Consider the following 13,204-nt stretch of genomic DNA (forward strand, 5'->3'; position numbering starts at 1 on the left):
GGTCATTTCAAAGCACCCCTCTCTCTCTCTCTCTCTCTCTCTCTCTCTCTCTCTCTCTCTCTCTCTCTCTCTCTCTCTCTCTCTCTCTCTCTCTCTCTGAAATGTCTTCTTTTAATGAAGACTTCTCAATGATAAAAATTAAGAAAGAATCGCTCTGAAAAGAAATTTCAAAACTGTTATAACATTTCAAACACACAAAGAGAATTTTATTTATTTATTTATATATTCATTCATTTATTTATTTTTTTAAGGTGGTGAGCTGGCAGTGTTGTTGGTACACTGGGCAAATGCTTTGTTGTATTTCTTCCGGTCTTTTACGTTCTGAGTTAAAATGTCGCTGAGATCAACTATATCTTTCTTCCTTTTGGAGTCAGTAAAATAACCACCAAATGAGCACAGGAGTTGATGTAATCAACTATCCTCCTCCTCTGATATTTCATGTACTGTACCAACAGCAGGAAGAAGAAGAAGAAAAAGAAGAAGGAGGAGGGGGGAGGAGAAGAAGAAGAAGGGGAGAAGAAAAGGAAAAGAAGAAAAGAGGAGGAGAAAGAGAAAGAAAGAGACGATGAGGAAGAAGGGAAAGGCGGAGGAAGAGAAAGAAGGGGAGGAGGAAGAGGAAGACGAAAAAGAGGAGGCGGATCATTCATAGATCACTAAGACTGATTTGATCGAGCTAAATGACACCATAACCCATACAGCATCCGTATGTTTTGTGAAGCTGGAAGTGCCAACACCCAGACAGTCAACAAATTTTTCCAGGTCCTAAAGAGTATCATCGAACGTGGCAACAACTCAACTTGTATCCAATGCAGATAAAACAGACCTTTTTCTAAGATAAAAAAAAGCACCATGCCGCACTTTCAAAGCTGCTTCTAGGTTCAAAGCCAGAATAGGCCATTTAACATTACCACGTGGCGGTAAAGCTTCAGGAGATTAAAAGCTAAACCCATTGCTAGCTTATTCAGAACAGTGGAAGCAATGAGGGGAATATCAAAAATACAACGGCCTGTAGCTTGGGAATCAAACTAGAAAATTTGTGACAAAATCAGCGGTTTTTTTCATGCGTTTGTCATCTAATAATTTGAAGTCGTTGCAAAAGGGAAAAAAGAAAATCACTAACCTGAGGTATTATTAGTGACTAATAATAATTCAGGCCACGCCAAGAATTTTGATACCCATTAGATCTATAATCTTGTCAAAGTAGTTAGCCTGTCAGCAAATACCTTGCATTAAGGTACATCCAGGTTCATTACATTCATCGCACTTTCAAAGAGTTGCACAACTTGTCTGGGACTTTTGGGTGAACCACTTTATCATGAAAGCCATAAATAATATCAAAGCAGCCTAGGAAGAAATAATCGAGAACTGCACGAACAAAGTTTGGAAGAAATTATGTTAAAAGCAGACTATCATTCTCGTTTCTCTATTTATGTTATACAATTATGACTGTATAGTGCTGGTTCATTTAGCGATGGATTTTGGGAAAGAAATCTGGAACGCCAATCGAAATTAACACTGTGTAGAAAATTTTTTATTTCATTTTATTATTATTATTTTAATCTTTAGTCAGTAAGTGTTATTTCGTATTTACTTCTGTCTAGAAATCAAAGGAAATTACTACTATTCCCTTCAAACTTTGCTTTTGTGACCTGGACTGCAATGCTTTGAAACTGACTTATTCGCCATTACATTTCAGATAGATTCAACGCTGAGTTGCCAAAGAAGAGATATCGTTATAGCAAATCTGCTCAATGCCACAGAATTTGCTTGTGAGTTGCTTGACCTTAACTACTTGAGCATATCCTTTAGTGGCTGACAATACGTGCGTCTCTGAGCAAAAGTATTGGGGGAACATCATAGTCATGTGTTGAGAAGGATTCTTTGGGCTTTGAATAAATGTAACAAAAGCAAAGTTTGAAGGAAATATTAGCCATTTTTCATATTTTCAATAGGGAATAACAGTTGCTATCCAAGATCAAAAATCGTGCTACACAGTGTTATTGTCGTCATATTTTCAATGTTATCCCATAAACGAAAATCTGGCCTACGAATCAAGTGAGAACATTTAATCTGAACTCAAAACGTAAAGAGCCGGAAGAAATATCGCAAAATATATTTCTCCGATACTTAAACGATTCTGCCAGCTCGTCACTTTCATTGATCTTATTAATAATGGTTTATGCTTTAGACAGAAGGCCAGCAACTTAAAGGGGGGTGGATTAGTTGATACCATCGACCCCAGTATTTCATTGGAACTTAATATTTTTTCGACCCAAGAGGGACGAAAGACAAAGTTGATCCCGATGAGATTTGAACCTAGAATGTAAAGAGCCGGAAGAAGTACTACAAGGCACATTTTTTCACCGATATTTAAACGATTCTGCCACCTCGTCGCTTTAATCAACCTTATGATCGTAACAATAACAATAATAAATCTTTTATAAGATTCATAAGCGTTTCTTTCGTGTTTGTAAACATATATAATTGACATTCATACACATGACGCCACGGCAATTTGACATATGGGATTGCCGTATGAACTAATATAACTTCAAGCAACGTATTTTATATCGAAATAAACTCAGTGGCTCTAGAAACGCTAGTTTAAAACATAGATACGCATATCTTAAGAAAATAAAGAGGTAACTGATAAAACAGTAGGTTCTGATAAACAGAAATAGAAAGTTGGCGGCGGTAAGACCCATGAGAATTGTGAGTAGAGAGTATATCGTTGTCCGACCAAGCGAATCTCCAAGGATCTCAGAAAATATTTGTATGTATTGAAAACTAGCAGGGAGGGCCACGAAAGAAATTTTGAAGGTGTGTATGTCTGCCTATTTTGAAACCCCTGATAAAATCCTTCTCGGGATATTCAGTTCGAAAAAGAAAACTGGATGAGTGACCACAAAACTGAGTCAGACTAGGTGAAACTTTAATTCAGAATCTCTTTCAAAGCTGCAGGCTCAAAAGGAAACTAATACATCGCCGACACATCAGATTTTGGTAAAATACTATTTTAAACACACACACACATACACACACACACTCATATAAACACATACACACGTACATATATATATATATGTACATACATACATACATACATATGTAAATATGTATATATATATATATAATAATTTTCCAGAGGATGTAGCACAGAAATGTTAACATAGAGTGGCGAATAAATCGATATATCGAATTTGAAGTCTCTGTCTCTTTTGAATATGAAAATTTAAAAGTTAAAAACCTTATAATATATATATATATATATATATATATATATATATATATATATATATATATATATATATATATATATATATATATATATATATTCTTTTATTACTTTATTATTTCATTTGTTTCAGTCATTTAACTGCGGCTATGCTGGAGCACTGCCTTACAGGGTTTTTAGTCGAAGAAATCGATCCCAGGACTTATTCTTTGTAAGCCTAATACTTATTCTTTGACCCCCCCCCTCCACCAACGTTGGTTGTCAAACGATGTTAGGGGACAAACACAGACATAGACATATACGCACATACACACGCGCGCGCGTACTATGTATGCATGTATGTATGTATATGGTGCACTTCTGCGGTTTCCGTCTAAAGTTGTTTAACACAGTGCTTCTCAACCATCGTTTTTTAATCTATGGACCCCTTTGATCCCTATTTTACTCGGTTGGACTATTGTAGTCATTCAATGTTTAAAAAATTCTATTATGTATTTTAGAATTAAATATTATTAGGAATTGTATAAAAGAAATTGTTGAAATATTTTGTGTATTATACAATTATAACCAATTTATTATCTTTTGTGCTCTATCATTTATCTTTTACTTGTTTGAGTCATTTAGGGCACCGTCTTGAAGGGTTTTAATCGAAGAAATCGACCCTGGGACTCTTTTTTAAAAGCTTGATACTCATCCTATTGTTTCTTTTGCCGAATCGCTAAGCTACGGAGACATAAAGACACCACCACCGGTCGCCAAGCGGTGATGGGAAACACACACACATACACACACACATATACGATGGGCTTCTTTCAGTTTCTGTCAACCAAATCCACTCAAAAGGCTTTGGTCGGCCCGATGCTATAGTAGAAGATACTTGGCCAAGGTGCCACGCAATGCGACAGAACCCGGAACCATGTGGTTGAGAAGCAAGCTTCTTACCACACAGTCACGCCTGCAAATAAATTTTAATAACAAAATCTTATAGATCCCACTCCCAAGGACCATATGGACCTCGATTGAGAACTACTGGTCTAACAAATCATTTTTCAGCTCCAGGCTACAATAAACACTTGCTTACGATGTCATGCAGTGGAATCGAACTCACAACTAAAAGGGTTGCAAAATGAGCATCTTCATTAAATTACACTGTCCGCATCTATCAGTATAGGTGATAGAAATTATACATAATTAATATATGCCTCTGTTAATAATGGTTTCAAATCTTGGCACAAAGTCGGCAGTTTTTAATGCCAATTCAATCGACCCCAGTACTTGACTGGTAATTATTCTATCGAACACGAAAGGTGATATCGACCTCGGCAGAACAAAATTAAAACCACTGAGTTGGCTGGCTGCGTATGGGGTTTGAAGTCTAACGCCACACCACATACAATAAAGTGGAAAACAGTTGAAAAGTCCACACTATATGTTAACGGATCAAAATATTTAAGCTATGCAGTGCTGAAAGAATTCTACCGCACCGCTGGATTTCAGATCTGAATAAGTTCCTGTTAGCGAATTGGAAAGTACCTCTCTCACTCTCTCTCTGGACTGAGTAGCTGTACCACAAACTAGGCTACCATCTTTTCAGTCTTATAGCTTCACGGTCAAAGGAGTCATAACTCTAATTCTCCCTCACCACCTATCATTTATCTTTTACTTGTTTCAGTCATTTAGGGCACCGTCTTGAAGGGTTTTAATCGAAGAAATCGACCCTGGGACTCTTTTTTAAAAGCTTGATACTCATCCTATTGTTTCTTTTGCCGAATCGCTAATTGTTTGTTTCTATTTTCTTTTTCGTTTTTCGGTTTTTCAGCCTTACACCTTTTTACATCTACTTCCTTCTCGCCTTTTGTGTTTTTATTCTCTCATCCTGTCGTCCTGTTTTCAGCTTGTTGTGCTATGAGGACACAGCCTGAAGATTGCGCTAAGGCACCAGACGTGTTGAAAAATGCTGTCTGATCTGTTTTCATAGCATGAGACTACTGGTAGCCCATTAAGATATACACTGTATTTATTGAATAACATATATTTACGACGGGCTTCTTTCCGTTTCCATCTACCAAATCAACTCACAAGGCTTTGGTCAGCCCGAGGTTATAGTACAAGACACTTGCTCATGGTGTCACCATGTGGTTAGAAAGCAAGTTTCATACCACACGTCCACGCAGGTTTTTTTTTTTTTTAAACGCTATGTTCCAGAATATTTTTGATCCTATAATAATCCTTTCTGCTATAGGCACAATGCCTGAAATTTTGGGGAGGGAGCTAGTTGATTACATCGACTCCAGTACTTGACAGGTACTTATTTTATTTACCACGAAAGGATGAATGGCAAAGTCGACCTCGGCAGAATTTGAACTCAGAACGTGAAAACGGACGAAATACCGCTAAGCATTTCACCCGGCGTACTAACGATTCTCCCAACTAACCGCCCTACATCTTGATCCTGTAATAATACCGACAATTTTCAAATTCAGATTCCAGAGAAGCAGCAGGATTGTAAGACACTTCGATGGCCAACATTTCGATGCTTGACAGTTATTTCCAATTCAGCATCTTTTCAAAATATAATGTCGGGTACATCCAATCGTATTTTATTGATATGTTAAATGTCAAGTTATAACTCAGAGAAAATATTAAATACTTGTAGACCGACCAAAACTTTCTGAATGGTTTTGATACACGGAAACCTGGAAGAAGCCTGTTGTGTGTGTGTGTGTGTGTGTGTATGTGTGTGTGTGTGTTAGTTTGCTTTCGTCCCCGTGAGTTAGCGATTGGAAAAAGTGACAGGCTTGAAAATAAGTAACCCTTCAAGACGATACCCCGGCATAGCCACAGTCCAAAGACTGAAACAAGTAAAAGATAACATCAAATTAAAATACAGATTCTTTTTAAAAGACATAACGTTTTAAATAATAAAAAAAAAGTTCTACGAAAATTTATCAATGGCTGAAGTTGACTGGCCTGCTCACAAATATTTGAAGATTTTTAGGCCTATTTCTGTATTTATATTAATATATATTTATATTTTTCCTATAGCTTATAAAGTTTTGTCAGATAATTCATAACTGAAGTAGCATTTATTATTAAACCAAAGTTTGTAGATAAAATAACATTAAGAAGCTTCTATCCGTTTTCCCCCACCCCTTTTACTTTGATTTATCATCTTTCATACTACTAAATATTCTTTCAACTTCTGCATTGAAGTGGGGGAAGTTTCAAAGTTGAAATAGAAATCTGTAAGGCGTTTAAAGAAATTGTACCCAGAATACGATTAATATTAATAAACTTTACTGCTCGGAAGGTCAGGAACAGTTTTATTGGTCCGGAGTCCAATAAAGGGTTTTTTTTTTAATTTTCTTTATTTTTTATTGATATTCAGCAGAAGATATGGATTCTTTTGATACTCCCAAATATTTCATCAATTTGGAAACCGAATTATACATACATACATACATATATATATTCATACTCACAAGCATATGTATATATATATATATATATATATATATATATATATATATATATATATATATATATATAAATGTATGTATGTATGTATGTATGTATGTGAGTGCACGCGCACACGCACACACACATACACACATATACATACATATATATATTGTTTCATCTTTTTTTCACATATATCGTTTGTGTTTATTTTGAAGAGGAAAACGAATAAGTTTTTCTTGTGGTTTTTAATATATATCTCGGTAAACGAATAAGTATTTTTGTAGCTTGGTTAAGGCAAGCAAGAAAAACTAGTCATTATTACCTTAACTGCTGAAGAAAAAGGCGGCAGGTTATACTACAAAAAAGGACACACACATATATAAAAAGAAATAAATAAAAAACGCTAAGTTTCATTTTAAGGTTTTACTTCTTTAAATTTAACATTTTATGGCATCAAACACGAAGTTGGTATAATTTCACTTTGGGTGAAGGTTAGGAAACGAATAAAAACCAATTAGATATACGTACTGTAGCGTGCAAGCTAATTAACTTCTGCGTTTCATCGTTTGTAGCTACTGCAAAACCGCAATCACAAGTTACCACAACTAATCTTGCATCTTTGAAATACGTCGCTTTGTGACCATGAACATGTCGAAATTTTATGTATGTATGTATGTATGTATGTATGCTTGCATGCATACATACATACATACATACATACATACATGCATGCATGCATGTATATGAGTATGTATGTATGTGTGTATGAGTTTATGTATGTATGTTTGCATGTGTGTATGTGTGTGTATGTATGTATGTATGCATGCATGCATCCATGTATGTATGTATGTGTGTGTTTCTCCTGTGGGTTTTATCGAAGTTCTTCAGAGAGTTCAAGCCGGTCATAAACAAAGTGATAAGGCTTTTTGAGTTAAGAGAGTTCCCCGTGTTTGCAAATAATTAGTTGAGTTAGTGTGTTGGTTGAGCTGTCGATGCACACACTTGGGTGTGTGCATCGACAGCTCAACGAACAGCCAAGTGTGTGCGTCTAAAGAATCTCAGATGGACAATCTTTGTAATGTCTTACAAAACTTTACTGTGTTACTAACAGATTGGATTTGGAGAATCCACGTCAGTTTCTTTTGCTCTTTCTTCGAAAAATCAAATATTTCTAGGGTTTTTTAAAGGTAAATTTGTATGTACATAACCTAATGCACCTATGATGATAGGTACAAATGGTCGACAATCTTTCTTCGGTTGACTATTATGCATGAGCATTTATCTTTCCCAAACTCTCTTCCTGTCTCGTGAGAATGTTGTGACTAGATCCAATTGTTTCTTGGTGTTGTTCATGTTGCCACAATATAACTTTAAGGTCATCAGCAAAAAATGTGTTGTGCGTATGATTTTTCTTTTAGTTATATCTAAGTTCTTAAGAAAGTTCAAGTCGGTCGCTAACAAAGCGTCAGGACTTTTTGAGTTAAGAGAATTCCCGCTGTTTGTAAATACGCGGTTAGCTTGGTGTCTTGGTTGAGCTGTCGATGCGCATTATGCATGTTATTATTCAGTGTTACTTCAAAATTTCTTGCTAATAGAGAATGAGCCGGTTTCTAACCTTGATCCAAGGCTCCTTCACTGAAATTTCAACATCAACAGGGTGTGTATGTATGTATGTATGTATGTATTATGTATGTATGTGTTTATGTATGTGTTTATGTATGTGAGCAGAATTGTATGTTTTGTTTTATGTATGTATTCTCATGAATATACTTGCATATCTAGATATACTCTTATATACTTAAATGATAAACTTCTGAAAAGTTTTACAGATTTTTACAGTTCCATTGATGGCTTGGATCTGTAGTCTTCGAATCAGCTTTCTCCTTTCTGGTTTTGAGAAGCCCAATTTCTCAAGCTTGGTATTTAGTATTTAGGCAGTATGTATGTGTGTATGTATGTCAAATCACTCTTAGTGTTACGGGTAACATATAATCCAGTACAACCTGTCGCATGATCAGGCCGTCAGTAACTATACCGACAACCCTACCAAGCCTGTTTGGTAAGGAAGATGGTTTTCGTTAGATATCCAACAGGGTGGAAAACAAAATTTGTCAAAGGACGCAAGAACTCAATAGACTCAATGGCCATCCAACAGCTAGGAGTGAGAGACTCCTTGCCTTTGTTTAGACATCTCCCGAGGAGTAGAAAATTCCAAAATAACACCCACCTCATTGCGAAACCGAACATCTTGCTTTTGTTTGTTTCTGAATTACTTGGCTTTGGAAATGAGAGTCGTAGTGATGTTGTACAAGCTACAGCGGACTTTTAATTTCTGCACGGGCGTTGCTGACAGCTATTGTCTTTAACATTTAGGATGAGATAATTTGTCATTGATGGTCATACTGTTGGCAGCTGCCATGTATTTATGTATGTAAGTGTTCACATGTGTACGTGTGTATGTGAGCATGTATGAGTGTGTATGTGAGAGAGTGTACAATTCAGAAACAAGTATAATTACCAAATCTTACAAATCACATTTATAAGAACAGTTGCTTTACATTATGCTATTCTACACTCATACATAATTTAGTCTTTTAAATATATTATATTTTTCCAAAAGATAGGCACAAAAATTTTCACGCATTCGTAAGTTGACTCTCAAAAAACACTTTTCCTCACCAATTAGTGAATAACTCCCACAAAGTTGCAGCACTGTGCTGATTTTTAAATAAAATAACAAATATGATTATATTCCAAAAGTGCCGGTCATTTGCTCATAGAGTGGGAATTATAAAAATACTAATTTGAAAAACTTGATAGAATTCACTACATTTTTTTGAAAATTACCTGAGTTTATAATTATTTGCTAGGTGACTATTTTCCTGTTAGTTATTGCTAGAAATGAGCTAAGTTGATAACCCTGTGTATTGGCTTCGTTATAAGACAATTTAAGGGCGACCCTATGAAGGAGTTTCTGCACAGTTGCTCGGTCTGCATTGAGCTAATAAGAAAGCTTTGTCACTTTTTGCCAAAATATATTTTACTCGCAGCACACTTTAGAGCAAACAAAAATATTTTTCCGAACTTTGCGAATAAAGTTAAAAGATGTGTATTAAAAAAGATTATCGATAGGAAATATTAGCTTCAAATTTGGTAGTGACATTTCTGCTTGGACGTATTTGAGATAAACATCTGTTTTCAATGCCAAGATGTCTCTCATTCATTTTCGCTTGTATTTAATGTTACTGGGTGGTAAAGAATCTTCGAATTCCGATGTACAAAATTTAATTAAAATAGATAAAGCTTTTTAGCTAATGTGTTGTAGCAAGGCCTAGAATTGAAAACTTACAGCTTCAGTAACTAGAACCAAACCAGACTGGCGATATGTCCTGCTTATTAACCCGAAATATGTCCTGCTTATTAATCTGAAATATCACCCCATATTAAAGCTTGGTTTATTTTGTACCAGTAGTTCCCGCGCTTTTGTGGTTATATAAGCACAACGTGCGCAAACAAATCAGAGAGTGGTACTTCGGAAGCACAAGCAACATGCCCTTTATATCGACAAGTTTTCCTTGGATGAAGTTCAGCCCCGAGTTAAAAGGATGATTATTCAATTAAGATGGTCAGAACATTATTCCTGCCTCTCACGTGATCTAATCCCTTCTGTTTGTTATGGAATTGCAAACTACATTCGTCTCTAACACACCACACTACTCTGCTATAATAATCTTCGATAAAAATTAATGATATTTTAACAACGTTCGGAGTTGGCTTATTGTGGGACAACACGCAGCTAAACTTAATACCAATCTGTAAATACCCATTCGACCAACCCGACAGTGTCGATTATGTCCGTTATGTTTGCGGGCTTGATATCAAATCTGCAATCGCTGAATATGGAAGCCAACTCTTTTCCTTCAAATAATCTTAAACAAATAAAATTTTGATAAATAGGCTTCAAATCCCATCATAGAATTCTATTAATTAAAGGCACACTAGGCAGTCATGATTAAAATAAAGCTGTGTGCATTTATATTTTTAACACGTTCGTGTACCTTCAAACATAGAAAGACTATCACGACGTTAAGTATCTAGGAAGAGAAATTCTCCTTACAGAGAATGTATGTAAAAACACGCCGAGTAAGCCGTGAATTACGTCATCAGATTGTAGGACGCGTGTTTCTGCGTCGTTACGTTTCATTAGCAACAATGAATCTATCGTCCATAGTCCACTAAGAACTACCTTCTTATATATACACAGTAAACAATAAATTTGATGGCGTGTGTTAAGTTTTGTCAGCAAATCTATTGTTTGCTGTGTACATATAAGAACGGTAGTTTACAAAGAAAATTTCTCTTCCCAGGCATTTACCGCAGCGAAAGTCTTTTCATATTTGTGTGTATACGAACATGTTAAATATAGATGTCCAGAACCTTATTTTAATAGTCTATTATTAATTTGGAAAATAAAGTTTATATTCTCTTCCGAGTTTTTCAACTACTCAACAAGAGTTATTTCTATTAATTATCTTGACATTATTGCAAGCATTTCGAAGTTACCATCTTTAGCTTTAGTTTTTTCAAACACTATTTCCTTCTGAAATGCAATCAGTTTGTCTAGCGAAATGAGAATATTTTCTACTTTATTTTGCATATTCTCATAATTTTGGGTACTACTTGTGACTACACTCTTATGGACACAGGAACAAATTTTACCAATTTTACAAACTAAAATCCCGATATACTCATATGCGTATTTTTTTTCTTTCTTAGAAATAATATATATTTGATTTATCAACTTAATACTTCCGGCCACATCTTGACATTTATTTTTCTGTCTCCATTCCCTGTACGTTTTTGTCTCTTACAGCCTACCAATTTAATTCTTTCGACTCATATTTTCTCAAACAATCATTTTTCTTATTACTTTCAACGTTCTTACCAGGAACAACCAACTCCCGCCTCCTTGACGCACATTGCTTTTGCGTACGTGAATTCATCCACCCTTCGACAATACTATTCCATCCCTTGCCGTCTCTCATTTCCATTCTTGCACCCGAAGACTACAACTTTTTGTTGACGTAGAGTGAACATCTTTTGTGACAAGTATCATTTACCCTACTAAGCTATTACAGTTATTAATTTCTTAATGCATTTTTCTAACATTTTAATGCATGTACACCCTGTACTGTATGTTTAAAATTTTTCCGTCGGAAAGCATTTCAATCTATGACATGAAAGTCAATGAGAAAATGGGTTTCGCGTTACAACATTCTATGTTACTACAACATTTTCAGGAATGCAGCTTTTCCATAATGTGAGGTATGCCCATACTTCTGTTGGTACTGCTAATATGTTACTATCTCTTATACCTTTCCTCTTAACAGCTATATGACTTTTGTATGTAAAACGACACTTCTACTGTGAATCCACATCGAAACAAATTTGTTCAAATAAGCAAGTCTTCATTGGAAAATAAACATTTCAACAACTTCGTCTAATATATATTTTACATTCATCAGCTAATGTTTTTGAAATGCGCATCTCCCTACGGAGAACACAATGCATCTCCATAACACTACGCTTATGCTGTTTTATGAGTGATGCAAACCTTTTATAGAGCTTACGCGGATGGAGTCCCAGTAGTACAAATTCTGATCATTTTGATGCTTGACTTCCATTTTTCAAAGTCGTCAAATATATTATGAAAGACACCTTAACCTCTCATTGTGTATGGCAATTTTTTTTTTTCTTTTGTAGACAAAAAACACTGCTTTATAATTTGGTCTCCATCAGCAAAGCAAAAAAATGCAATTATGCTTTGTTACCAATGTCAGTTGATTCATTAGTTTGCAAGCAGATTCTGAAGTTTATTCCGACACCTTACATCTTCTTTCTTATCTAACAGATCCATAACTCGTTTAGGAAAGATATTATTTGAGAGTGGAATTTTTGTCCTCTTACTTTCTAACATTTTTTTAACAACTTTCTAAATGCAGGTAAAATTGATTCATGCAAAATGTGTAACTTTGCGTTTTGTGCCATCATCTCTGCTCTCTCAGTATAAGCGATCTGAGCTTTTGAGAAACTGATAACCCTTGTTATTTTTTACAAATAGTTTCTGTGATCTGATTGGTTTTCCTGATAATCTTCTGAAATAATTCAAGTACGTAATCGAAATAAAGATAAAGATGATCTTTATCAGTAGAACTAAGGGTTATCATTGTGCAAATTTTTATGACTTCCTTACACTGAGCTAACCAACACTTGTTTTCTCAGACTCTAATTTTTCTCCGAGTAAAGGACGTATTTTCTGGTCGAATTGACTTTGATGATTCATTATACTAATTTTACTCTGATATGGCCCTGGGTTTGATTTCTCTTTGCAGCATTTTGAGCAAGTATCTTCTGCCAAGGCTCTTAAGTGAAATTGTTAAGACGAATACTATTTAGCGATGTGAAAAGGTGAATGTGGCTAAGGTCCTGATAATATTATAATCTTCT

The sequence above is a fragment of the Octopus bimaculoides genome, chromosome 4, assembly GCF_046866305.1.
Source record: "Octopus bimaculoides isolate indiv1 chromosome 4, ASM4686630v1, whole genome shotgun sequence".
NCBI lineage: Eukaryota > Metazoa > Mollusca > Cephalopoda > Octopoda > Octopodidae > Octopus > Octopus bimaculoides.